The 27836-nt window shown below is 35.5% G+C and overlaps 1 long non-coding RNA gene across 1 annotated transcript in view; it reads right to left on the bottom strand.

Moving 5' to 3' along the window:
• The window catches only part of LOC136844214 (uncharacterized), a 512558-nt gene that overhangs the window by 13616 nt on the left and 471106 nt on the right, over positions 1–27836 (bottom strand). Inside the window, exon 3 of the long non-coding RNA XR_010854768.1 lies at positions 6248–6316. This is a non-coding gene — a long non-coding RNA (uncharacterized lncRNA). The remainder of the gene's footprint in view (positions 1–6247; positions 6317–27836) is intronic.

Below are 27836 nucleotides of genomic sequence, written 5' to 3'. Positions count from 1 at the left end.
AAATTCTAGAAAAAAACCCTAACTGTATACGTAGTCACCACACGATTCTAAATATAGCTTCACTTCTAAGTTCAGGGATTCTACGGAATCCAGGAATCTCCAAGGGTGGTACTATTTCATTAGATTCTCTTCCTTCGTAATGTTAAGGATTTAAAGGAAGTCCAGGAATCCCAACAAAGAAAAGAGGGAAGGTAGGGGCTAGGAACGTGATGTGGAGCTATAAATATTCTGAACTCTACCTTGTAAGGGACAGCCACTGATAATTGATCAACAAAAATAATTAATCTGTCATCGAGTGACGTAAAAAAGTAACGCTTGTCATCCGCAGAAGTACTAATGCTTGTCATCCGCAGAGGTATTAATGCTTGACTGATTACCAATTAAGATTTTTTGTTAATCAAAAGCAAGAAATAGGGAAAATATTGATTCTCATGTCAACTTAACAGCTGTTACTGAAAACACAAGATGCGTCTGAAGAATCAAGATTAAGACAAAAACGATAATACCGGATATTTCGTAGAAGTCAAATTGCCCCTAACCCCTCTTCTCTCTCTCTCTCTCTCTCTCTCTCTCTCTCTCTCTCTCTCTCTCTCTCTCTCTCTCTCTCTCTCTCGGACTACCGATGGAAATGATCCGTTAAAATCCTATTGTGGCATTGTTGACCTTTGAATATGGATACATGGAGATTGTCGACTGTTATGGGTCGCAACCAGGGTGGAACAAAACCATAGCCTGGCACCACATCCCATAAGGCTTCATGTAACAGGGAGACCAGCATGTTATAGAGCCACCAAGAAAGTTACAGAAACTTCTTGATAGTTTGTAACTTTTTTTCTAAAAATTCTCCGTTAGATACCATCCTCTTTAAATGAGATTATTTGTTAACTGTATTAATGCACAGAGCAATTGTGCAAGTGATCAAGTTAAATTTACACACACAATATATATATATATATATATATATATATATATATATATATATATATATATATATATATATATATATTGTAAACAGCATTAAATTTCTTCCCGGAGATAGTCAAGACTTCCCGCAGACACAATGCTAATTAGGCTCAATGTAAAGGGTTCGTGGGAGATTTTCAAGAGTTACTCCAAAACTGAAAGCTCTGAGATTAATAATTCTTTATTTTCTTACGCTGAAAACGAAAACGGGAAAGAAAATTTTTAAAAAGAGTACGTAACAAACGTGAAGAATAAATAGAGAATTACAACGCGTCAAAACAGCAGTTTTATGAAATAGAATGACTATAATTGAGGGGTTACCAAGTGTTAAACTGTACTCTCATAGATACCGTTTTCAGTTTTCTGTACAAGAAAACTTTTGTGCTGGCTTTGTCCGTCCGTCCGCAGTTTATTCTGTCCGCCCTCAAATCTTAAAAACTACTGAGGCTAGAGGGCTGCAAATTGGTACACTGATCATCCACTGTCCAATGATCAAACATACCACACTGCAGCCTTCTAGCCTCAATAGTTTTTATTTTATTTACGGTTAATGTTAGCCATAATCGTGCTTTCTGGCAACGATATACGACACGCCACCACCGGGCCTTGATTATACGCTGTAGCGGCTATACAGAAAACTCAATTGCGCCGAAGAAACCTCAGCGCATTTTTTACTTGTTTATCATTACCTACACGTAGAACGGCCTTTAAAAACACGTTACCAAGGTTTCCCCGATAACATTACACATTAAATACGAATTGATCATTCTAATATATTTAGTAAGTGTGCGAGTGTTAAGTGTTCCTTCCTAAAAACAAAAGAATTATATAAAAAAAAGTAAGTCCTAAAGAATAATATAACGTCTTATTTCTTCTCTCACTTGGAAAATCATTCCCCTGTTCACGCACAACCTCTTCAAACAGGTTCCTTGTTGTTAACATCGAGCCACTCCAGTTTTATAGTTCAACTACAAAGCGGAGCAACGTTTGGCAACAAAGGGACACGAGTGCGTCTAAGTGGAGTGTGAACTCTAATTAAACATCAGTACAAAAGTACGTCAACATAAATGTCACACAACTCTGTTGTTGTTTTGGTATAATAATTAGTGTAGCTTTGCGTGAAATTTCTTTTGGCTTTCCTACTTGCTACATTAGCTGATTGAAACCTCGCTACATTTAAGTTGTTGATAAAGAAAAATTGTCAATGTTATATGTATGAATAATCTGCTTATTTTTACATTAAAACATACTTAATGCTTACTTCTGCACCTAGGATAAGAAAATGGTTGTTCTGATAGAATATATAAAATATATATTTACCCATGCAAACTTGTAATCAGGAACCCGTAAACAAATGGGAATGAAATATGTACATCGTAAGGACTTTAACATGAATGCGTGCGCATGTCCACCTCTACATACAAGTAAACAACCCTGGGAGGAATAAGAAAAAGTTTATGTGAGTAATTCCAGTTAAGTATAGCCTACCTTAGTTTAACCAGACCACTGAGCTGATTAACAGCTTTCCTAGGACTGGCCCGAAGGATTAGACTTATTTAACGTGGCTAAGAACCAATTGGTTACCTAGCAACGGGACCTACAGCTTATTGTGGAATCCGAACCACATTATAGCGGGAAATGAATTTCTATCACCAGAAATAAATTCCTCTAATTCTTCATTGGCCGGCCGGAGACTCGAACTCGGGCCTAGCAGAGTGCTAGTCGAGAACTCTACCGACTCGTCCAACAAGGAACTGAATAATTCCAGTGACCTCATGCTACGGTGATGTTCATTATAACCGAACAGCTGGTCAGCATATGAAAAAGATGTTTAGACGAGGAAGGAGACTTGAAAGACTGGGAGACGTGTATAATTTTCTGTTGTTCCTTAAGGGAGAAGGACGAGAAGGGGAAGCACAAGCACTCCGAGGGGAAGGGCTGGCCAATATATCAGTGAGGGTGTATGGAGACGCAATACTCAGGAGGTTAATAACCAGAGTTGCCTTGGGCGATGAGAAGGAGTCCGATTATTGTCATCAAAGAAGTCGATGATGTGGAAGGGTTATATGAGGTTTTTGCCAACACACAGCAAATATTAATCTTGTAATGTAATGACGGACGAGAAAAATAGCACTGGGGTATTATAACGACAGGCCGCGTTACATGAGCAACTAGCGTTTTCTATGTAGATTTATCCTCTGATAACAGCTCTTATGAAAATAAGATAAGAATTGCAACTTTATGATATCTTGCATGTGAGGATGGTGAGATGGATGAAGATGTAATAAACAATGTGGTATGAGAAGTTTATTGCGATAATATCGAGCAAAACGTTGTAAAATAATGTGTCTGAAAATGTTGATATCCCCATAAGGAAACTACTGATAGTGAGAATAAAGGTAAATATAAGATAACGGTACAGAAAGCTACTAAGGCCAAACCGTTTTAAATGTCGGTATAATAACGTGAAAAGAGAGAGAGAGAGAGAGAGAGAGAGAGAGAGATTCAAAGTAGTTCTGTGGAAGGCTATGAGATGTTTCAAGAGAACTGGATTTGAACCCTTGGCGACTAAGAGGTTACATGAAAACAAGGGCGTGAAGAACGTTGTACAGAAGGACAATGGCGCGCGTGCTGAAGACGATGCTTATGCGTGGGTGCTTCTGGGGCTGAGGAAGATCAAAGGCAGATCTTGAAGTTGAAACACCTCTTTTGTTATATCAATGATTTAACGGATAAAAGAAAGATAGCAGATCGAAAGGCTGGATGCCGTTGCACTTTTAAATGTAAAAATATGACTTGAATGAGATAGAATGCCACACTGACATACATACACACACACATGCATACATAAATTACTGAATTTCAGACTCACAAAGGGATCGAACCCGGGTCTCTCAAATGAAAGGCAAGGAAGCTACCAACCAACTGACTTACCTTTCATTAGAGAGGCCTAGGTTCGGTCCCAATTTGACTCCATAATGTATGTCTGCGAACCAAGTGTTCTTGTGCAGGTAAGTGCCGGCATACATACAAGTATAAAACGTCCAAACTTCATAAGAAAAAGCAAAGTGTAATTCATGTACAAATTCTACCATTAAATCGGCCTCACAACCAGGCACTCATGCGTTATTTTTATCGAGAAAATGTCAACCATGTTTCAATTCAACAGTTACGTAAAGAGCATGAAAAATTACCTAACTCGCTATACAAAAAGATAAAAATGAAATTGGATGGTACATAATAATAATAATAATAATAATAATAATAATAATAATAATAATAATAATAATAATAATAATAATAATAATAATGATAATAATAATGTTATATTTTTTTCCAAGGCTAGGTTATTTCGTCAAAACTGCAGCAATTGATGTGAAAAATAGCTGAAATAGAGATTTCTTTCCAGTTTAATGCCATATCATGTGATATGGCATGATGTGTGTGCATGTGAGAGAGAGAGAGAGAGAGAGAGAGAGAGAGAGAGAGAGAGAGAGAGAGAGAGAGAGAGAGAGAGAATATTAAATTCAGACTCCAAACCTATAATCTCCTATTATTTGTTTCAATATTCTATACCCAACATACTACAATTTATACCCTCATAACATAGGATGTAACGTCGTAAGGACAATTTACTCTTCTCATTGACCTATTTTTATGTGATTGCAATCATGGCTGTTTTTCATTTACTCAGTCTCCAAAATATAAACCAAATTTTTCCAGTGTCTAAATTTACTGCTATCCTGTGAAAGGTAGACTTTAGACTATTCAAACTATTTCAACATCTTACCAAAATGTCATCCGTATCATATCAACGTCTATTTTATTCATTACCAGACTATCATACTGATTTCGCCATCATTACGTCTCTCTCTCTCTCTCTCTCTCTCTCTCTCTCTCTCTCTCTCTCTCTCTCTCTCTCTCTTCTTCTTCTTCTTCTTCTTCTTCAGAGCAATAACTCATTGATGAACTTCATAAACTCTGGAGTCGTTTTCGCTTTAGTTCCTCCATAATATTTGACAATGTCTCTTTATATCGTTCTTGTCTGTTTCACGTACACATAACCTTTATAGAGGTTTTCCTCTGGACGATTACAGTCTTTAAGTCTTTACACTTTTCTACGTCCGAATGGCTGATTTCCAATTTGCTTCTATCACTACCTTTTCCCCTGCAACCCTTTCCCGCAATCTCGCTATGAAATCCGAACTGAGTGGAATTTTCCTTTAACAAGCTATTTAATTAAATACCTCAAAACATCCGCAAGCTCCTCTCCCCTCCAGATTTTATACATACCACTTCCTATACTTAGCCCCAACACGATCTCTTTACTCTTTCCAGAGTGTAAAATATTCCTTTATGGCGAGTTCCATTTTCGACACTTTGCACCGCTCGCTTTTCTGTCTGAACATCCCATTCATTACATGCAAATGGGGAAACCACTGGGCAATGCGTCCCTCTTTGTAACCCCATTCACCTCTTTCATGTGCATTAGCATTCTTGCATAGTCTGCAACGCTTTTTCTATTCCCGCATTTTTTCCACGTTTTTAACATAAGCTCTCTCTCTTTTCCTGACAAACATGATTATAAGCTCTCCGTAGTCTTGCCCATCCTTGCGTTCGTTTATCTTTCTTACGAATAAGCTTCCTCTTTCAAGGCTCTAAGCTTTCTCCATGATGACTGCAATTATTCTGAGAATTGGGTTTTGTTTTTCGTATGATACCACTAATTAAGAAGCCAAAGACATTCGTGCAATATCCTTTTATCCTGGTGTGTATCTGGTAATAAAAATTCCAGATACCTTATACGCACATAATGTATATACATGCATTACATTGTGTATATGTATATATATATATATATATATATATATATATATATATATATATATATATATATATATATATATATATGTATATACATACATAACCGCACCAATTACAACGAACTGCTTCAGAGAGAGAGAGAGAGAGAGAGAGAGAGAGAGAGAGAGAGAGAGAGAGAGAGAGAGAGAGCAGAAAAGCTAAATCTAGATTTCTGACATAAACTCATTGAAGCAATGACCTATACCCAAAAAACTGAAAACTTAATTTACCAGCATCTAACACATATCCCATAACCAGGGTTAATCCAACATTTGAAATATTCTATTTCCATACATAACACGAAATGCAAAACTACTTAGACAGATCTCTCATATGTAGAATGATGTAAACAAACCCGACCTTTATATTATAACATACAATTAAAAGTAACTTATCCCAGTAAAACGAGATTGGTACTCACCTTATATCCCACAGATATCAACTATGGTGGCAACAGCTCACTTTAGCCAATGGGTTTAACCACAGAAGCCTGGAAGGATATTTCATGTGTCAACAGCATCTAATGGCACTTTATCAGAAGCAATTCAACACTATCTAAGAATGGAATATAAAATTTAGGCCAAAGGCCTAGCGCTGCGACCCTTCTGAGCTGAAAGGGAAATTGAGGATAAAGTTTTTAGAGATGTAACAAGAGGAAAACCTCGTTGCTGCACTATGAAAGAAGTTTATAAAAGGGTGGAAAGTAAGATGGAAGAAAGAGAATATGAACGGAGGTACAGTAAAAAGAAAGAAAGGGGATGCAGCTAAGGGCCGAAGGGACACTACAAAGAACCTTAAGTAATTCCTACAGTGCACCGCGTGAGGTGCACTTACGGTATTAACCCCCTACAGGGTTCAACGCTGTATATAAAACAATATTCTCTCTTCTTAGGCTCCGCTAACAAACCTATCAAAGAATTTTTACAAATGATAATTTGCTTGAAGAAACCGGGGATAAAACATTCGCAATGACATCTTTAAAGTTATTGATTTGCAACAGAGTCGATGAGAGGCCAACAAGGAGTTAGACTTCCATCCCTACAGCCTGGGAAAATAACCGATACGTCACTAGACGTCATCAATGGAGAATGTCAAAATGACGGAGACTTTATGCTCAGAGAATGAAGGGCTAAGCTCGCGTGTGATGGTCCACGAAGGAACGCCTTGATTAGGAGCCGCATTAAGGCAAGTCTATTGAATAATTAGGAGAAGATCATCGATCTCCTGGGGGTTCAACTGGCCCTGTCCATGATGAAAGAACGACGGCTTGATCTTTGCTTCCATCATCCTCTCGAGCATTAGTCGAATCGAAGTCGAGTGCCATTTTGTCACTTCCGTTACTTAGCAATTAAAACGTAACGCAATTGCTGTCTACTTGAAGCGTATTTCAAAGAACCCTCAGTTTTCATAAAGAGTAGTAAGAAAGATACAAGAAGGACTGGGGATTTTGATTGGGTATTAAGACAGATACTAGAAGGACTGGGGATTTTGATTGGGTAGTAATACAGATACTAGAAGGACTGAGGATTTTGATTGGGTAGTAAGAAAGGTACTAGAAGGACGGTATTCATTTTTACCGCTTCAGAGAGAGAGAGAGAGAGAGAGAGAGAGAGAGAGAGAGAGAGAGAGAGAGAGAGAGAACAGAAAAACTAGGCATGCATACAAAGGAATATCACAGACGGTAATTTAAACAATGAAAACTCCAGATTTACGCTAAAGGAAAATTTCACGAAGAACAGAAATCCTTAAAATTGGTATAGAAACTGCAAGAGGGGGATGAAAGTTGTTGAAGTAAAATGCTTCAATAAAGGGGCTTGCAAAGCAAAGTAGTTTTCCAATTTACATACAATGAATAAATTTCCGATGAAATTGGGAAAAAAGCGACTAGAATTTCAGTCAACAAATTTTCATGCGAAGCTGAAGTGACAAAATAAAAACATCGGCGATCAGCGATAAAAATAATAATGTCCTAAGATGAATTTTTGCCCGTTCGATGAAATAACAGAAAAAAAATTCTGAAACAAAAAATTATCTTTACTCATTGCAAAGATTTTTTTATTTTGCAGACAGCATTTTGGAAAATCGTCAAAATGTTAACCAAGTTATGAATATAAAGGAAATATCTAAAAGACAAACACCATAAATATGATTTTCCTGATGTATGAGCAGAAGCATTACATCGAATATCCGACGGAATTTGGGGACTGGAAATAGAGGGTTCCCCATTAATATGTTAATGGCAACTGACAGATCCTAATTTTCCCTCAGACAATCTACAAAGCAGCAGCTACAAGAGTGATAAGTTTCCCTGCAATGAAAATTGTCATGTTATTGAGCAGAAACAATGATCACATTCGCATGCCCTCCTGCCAACCCCTCAAAAAGTGTTAATTGCTACTCATTTTTTTTAATATACGACGGGTGTGCCTTCATCTCCCAAAGTCACGTAGCTTCCAGGTTCGTTCCTCTCAACATGAACATGATAATGATCTTAATGAAAAATAGAAATAACGGTACCCAATGGCTTTATTTTTATAAATGCGATATTACTAATATGCTCAATTCCCAGAAGAAGTGAAGTGCCATTAGACAGTCTGATGTTGCAATAAGGCATTTTTCCTGTTCGTAGTGAACGCTTTCAATGAGATCACTGGGAGTGTGGGAAAGCCTCGCGGAACACTCCGGCACAGATCTGATCCAGGGGAGAAGAAAGAGAGAATCGAGGCTCCCTAGTAACACCGAAGGAGCAGCAATATATCACGACTCAGTCGAAACGGGGAGACATTTAATAAAGAGCATAGCACAAGAAACATCACATCGCAAAATACGAGAAAAAATGAAACACAATAAATGACTATAGCTATATCACATGCTGAGAGCACGAAATAAAAGCTAAAATAAATGAACTAAATAAAAATACTGAAGTAATTGGACATCCAGGAGTAAAATACTTGATGGATAACTGGAAGGGTGTTCGTGAATTCATGGCTGCAGAGGGATGCACAGAAACGATATGGGAGAGAAAGGGAGGAAAACACCGAACAAAAGTGGTAGGAGAGGGAATACTTGAAAAAATGAGGGAAGGAGAAACAACAGAGAAGAAAGGCATGGTTTAAAATGAACGGCAACTAAAATCGTTGTTTCGTTTTCCCCTTTTCTCATACACTACATTAAAAACTTTTAAATATATATATATATATATATATATATATATATATATATATATATATATATATATATATATATATATATATATATATATATATATATATATATATATATATATATATATATATGTGTGTGTGTGTGTGTGTGTGTGTGTATGTATGCACTTACATTATTATATTGACAATAATACCTAAGCAAGATTTCTGTTCAAATATTTGAAAGAGAGATGAACATCTGGTTAGGACAATGTTCCACTGTAACTTTAACTCTCTTTCATTTCTTATTTCTCAGATTTTAAAGCCATAAAATACAAGCAAAACGCAAACACACACACATGTGCATGCGTGTGTGTGTGTGTGTAAAGCACTATTCCTGGAAAAATAAAACGAGGAATGAATTTTTGTTTCATTTTACCTTATGATATTTTGCATTTTAACATAAAAGCGTCCATAATGCGTTTGCATTCATATATATATATATATATATATATATATATATATATATATATATATATATATATATATATATATATATAAAATTATATAATACATATATTATACACAAACACACACACATACATATATATATATATATATATATATATATATATATATATATATATATATATATATATATATATATATATATATAGAGAGAGAGAGAGAGAGAGAGAGAGAGAGAGAGAGAGAGAGAGAGAGAGAGAGAGTGGTAACTCATTATATATAAGTTGTATTTTATAGCATTACATCTAACATTTCGGTTCTATTATCTTGTACGTCAACTGACTTTTATGAAATAAGCTGGTTAAAGTATAAAAGGCTGCACAATGAATGCTGCCTAGAAACACTGATGCTTTCACACAAAAATTTCAGTGTGGAAGCGACCTATTTTTCATATTCTCCGGGATTCAGAATAAAATGATTTCGAAATCACAGTTCAGGTTAATGAATGTCCTGTATATTTCTATGTATTTTGCACTTGGGCTCTGCTTTTCCCTCTCTGCTTCACCTGATCTTTTTATTCTAAAAATGGTGGATTCGAAGAAAAATGACAGCAACTGCTGGAACAACTTTTGCGCAGAAAAAATCCACAGCATCGGACATAAGCAATACACCACTCACTTCCTTAATATTAACTAAGCTTTCCACAACATCTTTTCCTTCTCCATTAATCGCCGAATAAAACTTAGATACATTTCACATATATCGTAACCTCTGAATAAATCATTTATCAAAAATATTACTCATACAACTTACCTTGACAGCTAGGACCTTTTCCTATCATTTGCAATCCGCATCCCATTTTATTTCCATAAAGGAAAGTTGATTCAACTTAAATTACTTTAATACATTCCAGTGTTACTTTCATAGACCCTCTACTTCCTTTTCTGCTTTTCGTACTCTGTGATTCACCTCAAATCTCCCCTCATCATCACAGGTTACATTTACTCCCAAATACACACAGGAATCAACCACCTCTATTCTGCTCGCGGTTATTGTTCCACCTTCCTGGCGCCCACTTACTTTCATAGCTCCGCTCTTCCTCCATTTCATATTTCAAACTATTTACCAGTTTTCATACTTCTCTTTATTATCACCACATAATCCTTCACAACATATGCACACATCAGTAAACCAACAATCACTTCTCAACCCTTAATGCGTGACAAATGCATAACCTCTTGACTATTCGTATTACTGTTGAAATGACAAAGTTGAATAATGAACATATTTTAAAGTATAGCCTCAATGAAAGGTAGTCAACATACTGTCTTAATTCTAGAGTGGTTTATAATCTGAAGGATTCTTGTATAATCAATGAAGAGATAAGCTCTGTTTTTCTTCGTAGTGAAGACTTAAGAAGGATTCGAGTAATCCCAGTTGAGAAATAAGGGGATTTAAGAGCTGGGAAAGGAGTGAGGAAGAAATGAAACTAAAATCAGAGAAGGGATAGAAAATAAGATATCAGTAGTCTGAGCTCTTCGTTTTCACGAGGCTTCTGGTGATAATTAATACAAATTAAAATGCTCTGCGAGCAAATGACATTAAATTTAGTTTTACTGCAGAATTCCAATAAATATCTCCAATTCATGGTTGAGCAGTTTTCCCTTATCCCCATATAACACACTCTCTCTCTCTTTATATATATACATATATATATACATATATACATACATATATATACACATATATATACATATATAATATATATAATGATGCGTGCGTGTGCGTGTGCGTGTGTGTGTTTACATACCCGAGCGCGTGCGGTTGTTTTTCTCTGAAGTGTGAAATACTTTCGATAGTTCTGCGTTTTTGCCTGAAAATATTCGACTGGAAGGATGGCGCTCTGCTAATTTGGCTTGTGAAGCCTCTGAAGATTTATCAGTAATTCTGAACAATGTAGGACTAAAATTCTTTCTTTTTCTGTGCCCAGTGTCTGAATAATATAAATGGATAAAAAGAGTATTTAATCAATTATGAAAATACAAGAAAAAAGGGGGAACTGAAAGTTAAAGTAATAAACTACGTTAATGTAACTTTAGGAGTTCCATGGGTTTCATCTAGCACACAGCGGTACTGTTACTATCCCGACATATTTGTGGTTATAGTTTGCGATCATAGTTTTGCTGCTTGACCTGTCTGCTTTTGCTCCCACTTGAACCTGCTTTCATGCTGTCAATATCGAGCTACTCTTGTTTTATAACGCTGATAGCGTAAAAGGTGGTACAATTTTTTTGCAACAGAAGAACAAAAGAAAGTCTGGGAACGATGAGAGATTAATTGAAAGCCAGTATAAAAAAGTGTCTACCTGAAAATTATACACATTAAAGAGTTTTGTTATTTGTATCTCATTACCGCTGCGCAAAAGGTCTCGCTTCTTCCTCTCTCTAAACTATGTTAAACGTCCTGTATCAAACGCCATTATGCAAAAGGATAAAGATTAGACGGAAGAAATGATCAGATACTGTTCATTACCTAATTGAGGAAAATTCCATACAAAATTGCAAGGGGAAGGGATTTGTTAATATGCCAATGAAATTCCAAGGTGGAAGCTTAAAATCGATAGGATTATAACGGAAAATACCACACTCAATGAATAGGAGTCAGATCATGACGGTGAAAGAGCTCAGGGACGTGGAAGGTTTATGAAAGATTTTTGGCAGAGTGCAACACAGGAATCCTTTAATGACACGCGGAAATAGTTGAAAGCTGTAGCAATACACATGGAGAAAATTCACGTGAGAATGAACGTGAAAGCAGATGTTTAGAATGTTATATTGCATGTAAGCTCTTAATGGCTTTTAGTACGTAAAGTACTCAAAATTCGCTAGATAAAACTCGTTACTACAAGCTAATGTACGCATAGTTTCACCGTGCCGATTAATAAGATGATATTAAATATCTACGGAAAATTGTCATTAGTTACTAAAGGAAACCAATACACTTAAAACACAGAGACAAAATCAAAAGAAATTTTGCAGCGCATGGACCTTTTATATGTCCAAAATGGCACACGTGACAGAATGAAGAACAACCAATGTATGATGTTCCCACGCACAGTTACTGAAGAGTGGATATACTAAAAAGTTGTACAATCCATAAAGAAGACAGCTTTAAAACCGCTTGCCTATGATGCTAAGATATTCGTTATTTTTATCTTTATTAAGAGACAGAACTCAGTCATTCTTCGCCGGTACGCTGTTCTAAAAGAAAGGTATCTCAACTTTTGATGAAAAAAGGTAATATCAAAACAGAAATTCAAAAGGATGAATATTCGTTGATGTATGTGGTGGAAGGGGACCAAGTGGGCGTTTTAAGTGAAAACTTATTTTATCAGCCACTTATAAAATGGAAAAATTGAATTAAAGTACAACGAAAGCCGGAAGTTCTTCCCCTTGGTCAACCTTAACTGCAAAAAGGGAATAACTGGTGATATAAATATGTATAAGAATGTTTTTTACTGTAGTCTAGCAGTGTTGAATGAATACTGAAAGCTCCTTAAAACACTTTTCAAACAACAAAATAGTGTTTGTAGGTCTTTTAAAGTTCGAACATATATATATATATATATATATATATATATATATATATATATATATATATATATATATATATATATACAGTATGTATATATATATATATATATATATATATATATATATATATATATATATATATACATATATATAAACATACATACATACATATACATATATATTTTTTTCTTTAACTTCCAAGTGAGGGGAAAAAGTTGCATACTGGCATAAATGCACCTGCAACTGAACTGGCAGAGATATGACGTAGAGTACTGAGAATTCATATTTTGGAAGGAAATATATTGATATCGGTCAGATGTTTAATGACAAAAGCAAAGATTTCTATGGCAGTCTCTACGGAGGCAAAAGCCGGACCATACAGATACCGTCTTGAGCTAACTTTCCTTTGTGAGATTAAAAAGAACGAACAAAGTAGAGTAACTGTGGAGATGGATTGTGGGGTAGCAAGGCTGCAAAGGTTACGAAATGAGAGATACGACTACGATTTGATGAAAATTTTAGCATATGTAAAGCGCTGGATCAGTGTATTTAGAGGTGAAATAAGGGAAGGATGATTTTCATGATTATTGTATATTTCTGAAGTCTTTGGACCCAATTTTCTGGACATGGGATCATTCTTAATCCAAAAGTTTTTTTTCTCTGTGCCTGACCAACATTAGATGACACAACGTAATAGTAAAACGCAACATATACATACGTACATATATATATATAATATACATATATATACAAATATATATAATACACACACACATATATGTATATATATACATATATATATTTATATATAAACATAAATGTTAGAAGAACACTCACTCGTACAGAATATTTCCGTTAATATTATTTTACTCTGGTCTATATATATATATATATATATATATATATATATATATATATATATATATATATATATATATATATATGAATATATATATACATATATATATATATATATATATATATATATATATATATATATATATAGATAGATAGATAGACCAGAGTAAAATAATATTAACGGAAATATTCTGTACGAGTGAGTGTTCTTCTAAGCATTTGTGTTGCGTAGCAACCTGTAGCCGCATCATCTGAAACGAAATTTGCCCCTTCACACCTAACCCTCACCCACCCCCCCTTACCCAAAAGCCTTCAACAGCTAACGACCCAAAACGAACAAGGCGAAAGATGTCTCATCAGCAACACCTGCTGAGCTCAATCGTTAGAACTTTTCCCCTGTGGTCAATCAAACCTGGCATCCCTGAGAGGCGAAAACTGCCAGATTTTGATGTGTTGGAAAAGCAAAGAAGGCTAACTCTTCATGTGGAAGTCGCCCCAAAGTTGTTTCCTGGAGGAATGAGAACTACAACAGGAATACTGGTGTAAAAGTTATACCTAACGTATATGTGCGAAAATAAAATAGCTCTCTCAATTCGTATCAACTGTATAGACATAATTACACATAATCAGAATTCGGGTCGTTGTAATCAATCAAATTTATCTCATTTATTTTCCTTCAGATAAATATTTCATTAAGTGAATAACTTCCATATCATTATGGTTTGAGCATAGGTACATAAAAACCAAACGACCCACACATCTACACATAGACACACACACACACACACACACGCCCTACAAACGTTTTAATACAGTACACGGATCTGCTATGCTGGAGTGAAAGGAGAGTGCATCCATACAAAAATGGTGAAATTTAAAATCCAGACCAATGTTAGCAATGTTTACCACCTAGATTAAATAACTGTGATAGGGGTTGTTCTTTTAGACACCTATGAAAGTGGGCGTCTTGAATCTCAATCTGCCCACAATGTCATTCTTGATTAGGAAGAATTGCACAGTTTTCAGATCCATCTGTTTCTCACACTAACCGCAAGTAGTCTGAAATACCTAAAGCTATACAATCAAACACCTGAAGCTAAATGTCCTCTTATACTAAGGAGTGAAATCACCCACAGAAACCTAAAAATCACTTACCTTCTGATAACGGATGTTGTCTCAATTACTCAACGTAATGTACACTACATATTGTTTTTTGTATATAAATACAAAATGACAAACTTCAGTAATAAACAGAAAGAAAGAGAGAGAGAGAGAGAGAGAGAGAGAGAGAGAGAGAGAGAGAGAGAAGTTAAGTATACCTTAGTTTTACCAGACCACTGAGAGAGAGAGAGAGAGAGAGAGAGAGAATAGAGCGAGAGAGAGAGAGAGAGAGAGAGAGAGAGAGAGAGAGAGAGAGAGAGAGAGAGAGAGAGAGAGAGAGAGAGAATATTATAGTTTGAGATCTTCACGGCAATATTTGCGTAGATGTCAAGGGATTAAAATCAATTATACATTTTCGAAAAATTACATAACAAAACAAATAAAGAAGATTAATGGCTTTTTGCCTGAGTATCCAACGTTAGACCCACTTTAGGCAATAACGAAAGAATGAGAACGCATTGAATGAAAACGCATTAAAAATAAGAATTAACTTTTTCATATGCAATGTACGCTGAGGAGGGATTTGTCAAAGCAGGCTGTGAGAGGCAGGTTGGTTATTCATCAAAAGAAAATCCTGATTCAGAAGACAGAAAGGAGATTTGCTGTTGCATATTGCATTATGCAAATAGCAGAAATTTTCAAGGCAGGGAATTGGATGAGATTATGCTCTTTACTTTGTACTAAAACATTTCGTGCTGGTGAAATGAATAAAAACAATGGCATACAAAGATACAGAAACGGTTTAGTAACGAAATTCCATTGCCTTGAATCTGAAGAAAGAAGAGAAGGAGGTAAGAATAAATGCAGCAAAAAGATGGAAGTTCTAATTTTAAGAGAAAACTAGACGAAGTGGAAAATATAAGCAATTAGAAATATATACCACAACATAAACAAATCTTTTGCCAAAGCACAGATCGATTTAATCAAAAGTTTCAAGGAAGATTTAAAGGTGGAGAATATCAATCTTATATTCTGGATCGCGGCTGCCTGACGACCGGAAACACAGACATAAAAATGACGGTATTCGACAGAGAGACGATGGTTGAGGCATGTCTTATTTTAAAAAAGTTAAGAACAGAATGGCAGGATAGAGGATAAGAAATCGGGATTTGAATGCTGAAGAAACTGAAATATGCAGTGAAAAAATTAATAGAACAAATTAACTGGCAGAAAAATTATTATAGCGATAATGCCCATGTATGTGTATATATATACATATACATATATAATGTATGTATACATATCTATAATATATATATACAGTATATATATATATATATATATATATATATATATATATATATATATATATATATATATACATACATGTGCATTATCGCAAAACAATTTTCTCACGGCATATTTCTTCAGTATTCAAATCCCGATTTCTTATCCTGTATCCGACCATTCTATTCTTAACTTTTTTATTTAAGACGTGCCTAAACCATACGCACACACACACACACACACACACACACACATATATATATATATATATATATATATATATATATATATATATATATATATATATATATATATATATATATATATATATATATATATGCATACATAATTTCGCTGAAAGAGTTTACATAGGAGCGCAATTCAAGCGACAATCAAAAACACGAAGCTACTGCGAGGTTCCGACTTTCACTTGTGGGTCTGCCTTGCGCTGCGAAAGTTAGTCTACTAACTCTGCTAGTCTTGACAGAGGGGCCATGCGTTAAATGTACTATGCAAAATTGCTACGTAATTTTCTTCATTTGGATTATTCATGGTCACATAAATGCAGAACCTTAAATAGGAAAACAAGTTATCATGAGACAGAAAAAATATTCCAACAAAATTCAAAACGGGTTAAGGTTATACAACTGACGAACCACTTGTGGCCTCATTGCCGGGTAATAATTCCCCTGATTCAATACAACGAGCCAGAGAACCTGATTACAGTAAGACATAAATAGCCTACTAACGTTAACATAAAGCACGGGAAGATTTATGAACTCAATCAATCCCCCTAATAAAAGGCGCAATAATAATGGATCAGGACATCCCCAAAATCAGGCAAATGTCATCGTGATGTACGCGAATTGCCAATTTCACCGGAACATCTTTTATCCGGCGACGGGCTTAAATGTTAGTGGCGATGGTTATCAGTGTAATGAATGTATTGTGGGCATTTCTTCACTGTAACAAGCCATCGAACTGTAAATTTCTGCCTTTTTAAATTTACGTTATGTAGATATACTGGACATAAGCAACAGATGACATGAATTTTTCCCATAACAGAAGAAGATAAACTTTAATGTTGCAGATTTTTCAAGCAATAATACTATATATACATAATGATCTGATCATCAATTCACGTGGGAAATTATTGTAATTATGAAAAAAAGTTTCAAAAGACGAATGACTCTAAGTAACCCAAACAACAACATCAAAAACAGGGGTCATATGGCTATTGTATAAAATTTGTTGAAGTTAACGAAGCTAAATATTCTAAAATATTTGTAAACCACTAACTCACAAAAACAACCCAGACCAGGGAAAGGTTAATATGTAAAGAGAAAGGTCACCATTACAGTCCCGAGAGAGAGAGAGAGAGAGAGAGAGAGAGAGAGAGAGAGAGAGAGAGAGAGAGAGAGAGAGAGAGAGAGAGAGATTAGCCTCTCGCCTGACTTCTGTCAACAAACAACTTCTATGCCAACACTTCAGTTCTCGAATATGAAAGTAGCCAATTAATTTTCTGTTCTTGTAGTCGATCTGAAAAGCAAAGCGAAACTTGAATACTCTCCAAACGAAGCTTGATTTGTTTAAAACTGAGCCAGATCTTATTGTAAATATTTTCTTCTTTTGTGTGAGTTACTAATTTCTAGGTCACCCGATATACCAAGAAGAAGGAAGGGGGGTGAGAAGGATAAAAGGCAAGGATGAAGGATGATGATATGACGAATAAAAATGAGAATTGTCAAAAGAATGACGAAATGCGTAGAGAAAAAGACGAAAATGGACGCAGGGTGGATGAACGTAGTCCAAATGCAAATTTTGATGTTTGCTATTCTGCTGAAGGAGAGGGTCCATTAAGGAACGTATTTCTGATGTTAAGAGGAAGATAATGAGGCTCCGCGCAATCCCAGGATTATTCATTACATTCATGTCAGTATGTTCGCCATAATTAATCTGGAAAATGACATTTCTAAGCAAAATTTACTGAATACTCCAACGAATAACTAGTTTTGCTTGTAAAATAATAACAATAATAATAATAATAATAATAATAATAATAATAATAATGATGAAGCCTATCTACATTTTATAAGATGTATAACAATTCACAGTAGTATTATGGAGGATAATGATAGCAAGAACAACCTAAAGTAGAGAATATAATTCCACTAATGAATAGTTTTATCAAAAGACCAGCATTCCCTATACAGAATTATACTAATAGCTATAACAATAATAATGGTTAGTTTTATTTATAGTCGACTGCTGCGACGGAGGCAACAACCGGCATTGCCTGGAAACTGCTGCCCTAGCAGTGGCGATGGCTTGGGATACTAATGCCCAGCGCGCCTAAGTGGGTTTAAGTTCAGCCGGCATTGTGCCAACAAGGGCCCTTGCCCATACTAACCAACAGTCAAATGTACCACAAGCACAAAGCCAAGCAGAGGCTTGAAGACCCTTCTTTAGTAGAAAATGCCACCTACCGGCGGAGGAACCTTTTCTTTTGATACTTGAAGACCCTTCTTCCGAAGAAAATGCCACTTACCGGCGGAGGAACCTTTTCTTTTGATACTAAGTTTATTCAAGATAAATCAGCTTTATAAAACCCACGAGTCACACTTCTAGCAATCAATGCAGCTCGGCCAGAAGGTATGTTTTGAAATGAATGATAAGAACTAACACGTGACAAAGTTACAGGAGACAGCCCGTAAGAAGAGACCGAACGGAACGGATGAAATATACCAGGAGGAAAGCAGTGCAGCTGGAAGCCGTGCCGACGTTGCACAGATCATCAAGTACCATATATAGGGTGCCTTACCGTTCCCGCTATGAGTGGTGACGTCTTAGTGGGTTGTAGCCTACAACTAATTTCGCTCTTCTTGCTCCTCTACAGCCACTAAATAGAAAGGGACATATGATTTGCAGCTTCGTATGCAAATACTTAGAGAACGTAAAACAGATGTGTTTAAGGAAAGAAGGGCAGGTGGAATAATGCTACAACGTGAACAGTTTGGTTAAACATGACTGTGAATGTTAAGGAATTGGAATGTAAAATTTTAAGTCAAAGACCAAGCGCTAGGACCTATGAGGTTATTCAGCGCTGAAAGGGAAACTGAGAGTGAAGGAGGTCTTAAAGATATAACAAGAGGAAAACCTCGCAGATGCACTATGAAACAACTGTTAGGAGAGGGTGGAAAGTAAGATGGAAGAAAGATAATACGAACGGGGATACAGTAAAAGGAATGAAAGGGGTTGCAGCTAGGGGCCGAAGGGACGCTGCTAAGAACCTTAAGTAATGCCTACAGTGCCCCGCGTGAGGTGCACTGATGGCACTAACCCCCTACGGAAATGAATGGCAAGGGCAAGTAATTTAGGGTGAGGGAGGGATATCTCTTGTGGTCGAGAATTGTGAGGTTGTCACTCTTTTGTTTACGGAGGTCTGAAACTAGGAGTAGTTGAGAAAAAGTAGTGCAATAATTTTAATGTGTTCCTGGTTGTACGGTAAAACGAATGAGTGAAAAGGAAGTGTCCACGAGAGTTTATAGCTGAAGTTAGGAAGACAGAGGGTAGAAGGTGGAGTAAGTTCAGTATGTTCATCTCTGCAAACCAAAAACTTTGAGCTCTCTTCTCTAAATCTCTAATCAGTCAATCTACTCGGCACATCTTCATAAAGAGAGCTTCTAGTTTCTACTGCTGCTCTTGTCATTACTTCAGATTCATTTTTCAATTTCCAATTACCAATAGCTCCCAGAACCGGAGTGTCACAACTGCTCCACGGTCACCATCCAGTTTAATTCAAATTATAATTGAATAAAGTAATGCGTTCTTGTTCAGTAACGCATTACTTTATTCAAGTTATAATTGAATAAAGTAATGCGTTACTGAACAAGAACGTTCAAATATTGCAACCCAGCACCTACAGGGCGGGTAGTCTTCCTCGTTAGCAACTCTGATTGAATGCAGTGAAATAATCCAGATATATAGCAGTGAACATCTGAGAATCCTCAAAAGAACGGAGTCTCCCGCTTTCTCTCCTCGAGCACAGCAAACGTGTGATAAGAAAACGTAATTAAGAAACGGCGTTTCATTTTTCCACAAAAAAAGGCTTTATGACAAAAGTCATACTTGACAAAGGTTGTCACCAGTAAACATCCTGCCTCCAAAGCAAAAATCTCTCTCTCTCTCTCTCTCTCTCTCTCTCTCTCTCTCTCTCTCTCTCTCTCTGTATAAATATTTCATGTGTAGGCTAGTACCTGTACTGCATAAATCCATGTGATTTCGGTGTTCCCCTTTTCGGTATGTTATTTTCCTTAGCCTTCCCAAATTCATATGACGGATGGAGGATTTATTTTCTCTTACTTCCACTGTCCCCATTTTCATTATGCATCAAAGTCTCGAAGGCAAATATTTCGTTCTTTGCACCTTTTCATACCCATTTTACACAGCCCCTCTCTTTCAACGCAACATTTTAATACTAAATTACTGATAGTGTAAATATTTCCTCTGATTTATGTGTCCCTAAAAAAAAGGGGGGGGGGTAGAACGATATATTCGTCTTTAGTGCCAAGGTCTTTGCTTATTTTCCTAAACGAACTGTAATTCCAAAACAAATTTCTATAATTCATTTTTTATTCAATTTTTGGTACAAGGACTCCCAAATTATTAACGGTTGTTTTTAAACAGATTTTCTGTACGTCCACTACATACCTACCCACAATTGTTGCTTGCAGTACTGCCTCAATGGCATCCCAGAATGCCAGCGAGATGAAGTGTCTCCACATGTAATTCATTTTTAATAAGGATCCATAGAAAAAATTGTGTTAAAAACTGATAAAAGTTGGGTTACTGCCAAATTCTTCTGATTCAGTTCTTTTTTCTCCACCCATCTTGCACACACCTGCCCCTTCTCCTTGCCGTACCCGAATGCGATGGATTAGTGGGAAAGGTTAAACCCAATGCAAGCTAAAAAATTTAGGTTTCAATCGTCCTCTCTCCTCATTTCTAGGTTTTCTACCGACGAAGAGGAAGAGATCATAATTTATAAAGAATCCGGTTAAGAGTTACAATGCAACGTCTCCGCCATCGTCTGAGATATCTTCCTTTATGCCTTAACTTTCCTTACTTCGTCTATTGACAGCTCACCGACGGACAAATATGTCGCCACCTATTCGGCAACTAGATTTCTGGTTTTTTACATTCAATTTTAGTGGTTTTCAAACGCAAAAAGAAATAACAACTAACCGTAACCACCTTACAAAAATGTCAGCACTTGGATATTCCTGAGAAACTCATGTTTCACTTATCTTGAATTGGACTGATATGATTGACAGTTTTATCCGTATGTTAAATCCACGAGACAGGTAAAAATATCTGCACTGGTGCCTCAAATTTTTTATCGACCTTAGCATGGAACGTTTTGTCAAATAATGTACGATGTCTTTTTATCGTCGAACTCTTCCCTATTCTTCAAGAAGTCGATTCTTCTTTGTATCAATAAACCACTTTGACCTTCGTCATAAGCTTTCTATGAATCCGTATATCCACAAACAAATATTTTATCCCAATACATCGCCTTCCTTTGGAGGTGCGTTACAATTGTGCTCTTCACACCAGCAAAAAATACAAACTCGCTACGGGAACAACAACGCGGGCACTATGTATTAAGCTATTCTTAAGGTTAATATTTAAGAAAAAGTTTTCAAATTAAATTGTAAATAACTTTAATCTCAAAAATAAAAATTTCAAGGTGTGCAAATAACAATTTATGGATGCAACTCTAAAGCTAACTTATATACGCACATAAACCAGTAAACCAAAGACTGCATAAAGTGATAAGATCCTAGAAATGTGATTTGTCAAAGTAACCACTTCACATTTTGCATACTTCCACCAACTGGAACGCAGTGACATGAAATAAAAATAATTCTGTATTTCTGGGTGGGTGCATTCTGCGATGATGTTACAGCAGTTCAGGAAAATGATCTGACAGTAGGTTTACAGAGAAATTTCAATATCATTCCCATTAACAGACAATATTTCGCAAATAACCTACCGTTTTTTTAAATCACTCCATGGCTAATACAGCTTGTTAACATGGAGTTTAAGGAGTTTTTTATATGATTTCTAAAAAGTTAACTAAATACTGGTTCATAATTAAAAGCCACCAAAGTCTGCAATCGGTTATCAAGGCTTTACTCAATTTCACGGCGTAAAAAAAAAAAAATCTATATTTCACCCATCAATCTTAATCCGCAGAGTCTAATTTATTTGACAACGACTTCACGCTGCAGAAGGAAGGCTTAAGCTAAAGTTCACGAAAGATAGGCCTAATGAGACCCAACATTAGGGCAAATCTGTTCAATAATTAGGCGAAGATCATCGATCTCTTCAGGAAGTAGCTCGACGGTGATGGATGAGAAATTGAGGAATTGATGGATTTTATTTAAACACATTTCTGATGCTTCATTTCATCCACTCTATTTGTACTATGCTGATTACCTGAAATTTCAAGGCTAATATTTACTGCTTCCGCCAACGATATTACACGTACGTTTTGTTTTGAACCTTGTGTCAGTGGTGTCTTGTCTGAGTGTATTTTCATGGTATTTCACAATGGGAGAATAAAATTTGAGAAAATCTGGGAAGTGTTCTCACTGGGCAGACTTTTCGAAGGGAGTAGCTACTGGGGAAAATGGGGTCAGATTTGACCATTTGTTGCCACGTAAAAGTATCACAGTTTATAATAGATATAACTATTTGAAGATCAAAAACCTTTGCATATTTTATCGTAACCCCTCTAAATTTATAATAATTAACGAGGTAAAAATAATATACTTACAATACCTAGTATTTTGAGTTTTGTTGTACTTTAAGAAAAACAAACCATCCGTCTAGCGACATTTTCAATAACTTGATGTTACGTCTGTCCCTCAAAAAAGTGCATGCATGTCGACTTAACCGCACCGTTTGAACTAAAAAAAAAAAGTAACATGGATGATTAGCGCTTTTTTATTTTGCCTGTTAATTGTTCAATACCAACGCATTTCTGATATTAATGGTACTAGTGTGAGTTGTAATAATAATAATAGGAATAGCAGTAGTGGTAGAATGCTCGTCGGTACTAAGCGCTGTCTTTGAAGCAGACGGTACTTCATACATATGCAGATTAGAGAATCCATTGAAGTCAACATTTTCTTTCCCTGTATTCCGTTTTCTCACAGATACTTTTATATAAAATGGTTCAGTTTACACTTTCATCAATGAAAATTTACCAAGTTTGAGTTTTGAAAGGTCAAAAGTGAAGGAAACAGAATTGGTTCCATTGTTTTTTGAGGTGACCTCATATCAGCAGGAAATTGGCAATGCAGCCTTTCATTGCTGTAGCTACATTTGTTCACAACTAAATGTTGATGAACTGGGTATGATCTCAAATGAATGCTCTTGTTTGAAATATTACTTTTCAACGTTTCTTTTCCTCATATAAATAGATAACATATTTACTCACAAATTGTTGAATATTTTTACTTATAGACAAGCTTCAAAATGAGAGAGAGAGAGAGAGAGAGAGAGAGAGAGAGAGAGAGAGAGAGAGAGAGAGAGAGAGAGACTCAAATAATCTTACCATTCAAAAATCTTACAATCCAAAATATTGGTCTTTACGCCATATGTGGAAAGTTTCCCCCAACCTCTCTACTTCATGTAGACTCAGCGTTTCTTAACCTGGGGTACTAGCACCCCCAGGGGGTGCTGAAATCAATTTCAGGGGGTGCTGGGGAAAGTCACATGTGTGGCGGTAAAATATCAGTGTTTCTGTAGTGAAGGAATATTGATTTGCAAGAGAACCAGGGTTGCAAGACAAAATTCCGCGCATCATCACTGTCTCATTTTTGGCGTGATCGGTTGGTTGCGTATCCTGGACTGGCGAGGGCTGCGCTGGAGATGATCACTCCATTTCCAACTACTCATATACCTGTGTGAGAAGGCATTCTCGACCATGCTGCTGATCAGGACAACTGTCCGGAACCGTCTTCATGGAGGCCTGCTCCACGACACGAGGGTGGCTCTGGCTAACAAGATGCCACGATATGAGAAACTAGTCGCACGTAAGCAACAACAAAAATCGCATTGATGAGTATTTTTTATTGAGTTTGTCCATGATCTTTCCATTATTTTCTTATTGTTTTTGCCAATGTTATTGGTATAATACTGTTTTTGTTTTGGAGAATAAAACCAAATATATGATCAAGATGTACTGCACTTGTCTTTACTTTATCGTTGTAATAACTAGGTGCTAACCAATGGTAGGGGGTGCTGGACTGCTTTGGCCTGACCAAATGGGGTACTGAGGTCGAAAATGGTTAAGAAACGCTGATAGATGGAACCGACGAGATCGAGAGATTGAGGCATCTTGTAACACGAAGGTACCCGAACAGAGTTAAACATGACGTCAACACATAAAATAAAACCAACCAAGCAAAGAAAAAGTCAGTGGAAGTAAAGAAGCAGAAAAAAAGTATTTCAAAAAATACGAACTAGGAGAGGAAAGGAGAGGCAAACAACTTGGAGGATACTTGAACGGGAGTTTAAGAGTGCCTAGAAGTAGGGAGCTGTATGGAAACGATATTGGTGATACAGGAAGGCAAAGCAATAAAAAAACGAAAGCGATACTGGACAAACACTCTAGACACGAGAAACTGAAAAATAAAACAAGAATTTCAGAAAGCCCTTTCGAGGACCACAAAAATATGCCGTTTAATTTCATTTTTTGAATTCCTCCAAACCTACTTCATAGGTACCATGATATCTGTAATGTAAGAAATGGATCTGAAGAAAAAAAATCTTATATGTATGAAAACTTTAGCTCCAAGTAAAAAAAAAAATACAATACCAATAGTTTCAAACTATAATTTTGTTTGCTGTTAAGACTCAAAACGAAATAATTAAGCATACATAAACTCAAAAGGGAAATATGTAACTTAATACGTTACTTACAAATTTAGATATTTAATGAATACATTTTTTTATATACACAATCCAACTAGATACTCACGCAATATGAATATTTATAGGCCCACATGTGTATTTATAATTAATGTTACCATTGATGTTACCTTTTTAATAAAACGAAAACTACCCACAATATTTCATTTTCCCTGCAGTGATTTTCATTATTCTCCTGTTCAGAGCTTAAATTTGCTCATAAAATTAGTTGGTAAATATTTGACAAATTAAATGCCGCATAATGAACGTTATCCATAAAAAGTAATATTTTTACCTAAAATTGTATTGTCAATATCAGCTGTTTCCAATGGACAATGGGATTCAGAGGCAATTTGTTTGCAAATCATAGTTTATGATAATAAATTTTAATATTGGCAACTTTGTGTGTGTTCTCCCTCTCTCTCCCTCTATAGCTGTGCATACGAACAGAAACTGAATAGTAATATAGTTTATGATTGATGTGTGTGTATATATATATATATATATATATATATATATATATATATATATATATATATATATATATATATATATATATATACTGTATATAAATTACATATATATTCATATAGATATAAATATATATAAATTATATATATTTATATATATAAATATATATATGTATGTATATATATATATATATATATATATATATATATATATATATATATATATATATATATATATATATATATATATATATATATGGAAGCTGGGATGAAATTGGGAATTTGGATGGATAATTGCTCTGTTAATGGAATGAGAATCGTGAAGTTATTCACTTGAAATGAGCACTGAGAATTCCACAGAAATTGTTGCATATAAAAGAAAACTTATGAACGGTTGTAAAAAATGAGAGAGAGAGAGAGAGAGAGAGAGAGAGAGAGAGAGAGAGAGAGAGAGAGAGAGAGAGAGAGAGAGAGAGCATAAGTTAACATAATAATCGACTTCTCGTTCAATCCATTTCAGCACCGTACAGCTGGAAATTAAGTTTTACGACCAAGCGTAAGAGGTCTTAAGTTAGTTCTACATAGGCTTGTGGAGTTCTGAAACAGGAAGGGGGGTGAAGGAAGTACTTCAATACTAATGCAGTTGTATATCCCGGATGTGAATGACGAGGATTCTTGTAACATTCATTACAAAATATCATTTATCATGAAAGTGACGGATTTTTTCTACAAGGGAATTAACCTTCATGATGTTAACAATGCTTAGAAAACAACTGCAAGAATGGAAATTTCAAGTGTCATAATTATCTTTACATTCAAATTACAAATATACTAATTACTATGACATAAACGACAAAGTTTATATACTGTCAGTTGGCCTAATTCCTCAAAGGTAAAATGAATTACAAGGGGGTCTAATTTTTGTAGGAATTAGAAAAAGCTAAACGTGGTGTTCCTACACTTGTTTTTTTTTTTTTTTTTTTTGTTTCTACCTAATGGGTAGGATTTAAAAGGAGTCTGTTAATTCCGGCACAGAAATAAGGTGGTTTAGGAACAGGAAACGTGATGTTGAATAAATTACTTTCGGAGTACTGAAGAAGGAAAGCAAATAAGAGCCATTAATCCCTTGGGCTCTCCATTTGAGAGGGCCGACAGTTGATGATTAATTACTAAAAGTAATTAAAACATTCATGATGGAAGTGACACAGAATACAAATTGATAATGGGGATAAGTGACGAACGTTACTGAAATAAAAGCTGTGGCCAAATAACACTAATTATTCAGGCGCAATTGGTAATTAGTTTAATTTGCCTTCCGCTACTGCAAAAAAGACCAGAAATCCAAAGGACGAAAAAAAAAACTTAATTACCGCTGTTAAGGAAATGTAATGTTACAACAAAATTCAAATTGTCATCTTCTGAAACATGTTTAAGAGTTTAATGATGTTATAATCCTCTCTCTCTCTCTCTGACTGTAAAGTGTTCGTTCGGAACCTTGAGGTAATTTTTGTATAACTTAACTGTTTGGTAATAAATCTCTCCTTAACATAGAAATAAAAAGGGAGAACAAAAATCAAACTGAAACCTTTATTAACAGAAAAAAATAAACTAACGTTCCAAAATAAACGTTAAATTTAATGAACATGAGGCAGTTACAAATTTAAGCTTCAATAATTAAACGCTCTTCAATTTGGAGAAGCTCCCAAATATCTCCAGAAATATGTTACGGTAACAAATACGGAAATTTGGCCAAAGAATCTATGCAATGCTCTGTTATAGTCGTCACTTTCCTAGAAAATCTAAAGAAAATTTTTATTATCTCATGTTTTTCAAACTTAGATGTGAAGCGCTGAGAACTTGAATTAAAAAAAATTATTCGTAAAATCTATTAATAAAAAACAGTTACATCAGGTTAATTTTTGTTTATCATAACATCCAAAATCCTGTTGCGTAATTCTTTTGGATATACTATTCCTTGGGTGCACAAAACGATAACACACAAGAGTAGAGGACATTATTCAAGGTGAGATGTTGAGTAGCGGTGATATTCTCTTCGAAGCGGAACAGACGACCAGTTACGTAAAGGGCGTTCAAACGAGAATAGACAT

Source organism: Macrobrachium rosenbergii, chromosome 12, assembly GCF_040412425.1.
Source record: "Macrobrachium rosenbergii isolate ZJJX-2024 chromosome 12, ASM4041242v1, whole genome shotgun sequence".
NCBI lineage: Eukaryota > Metazoa > Arthropoda > Malacostraca > Decapoda > Palaemonidae > Macrobrachium > Macrobrachium rosenbergii.
Note: the sequence above shows the minus strand (reverse complement) of the source record. Positions and strands in the feature narration are given on the sequence as shown.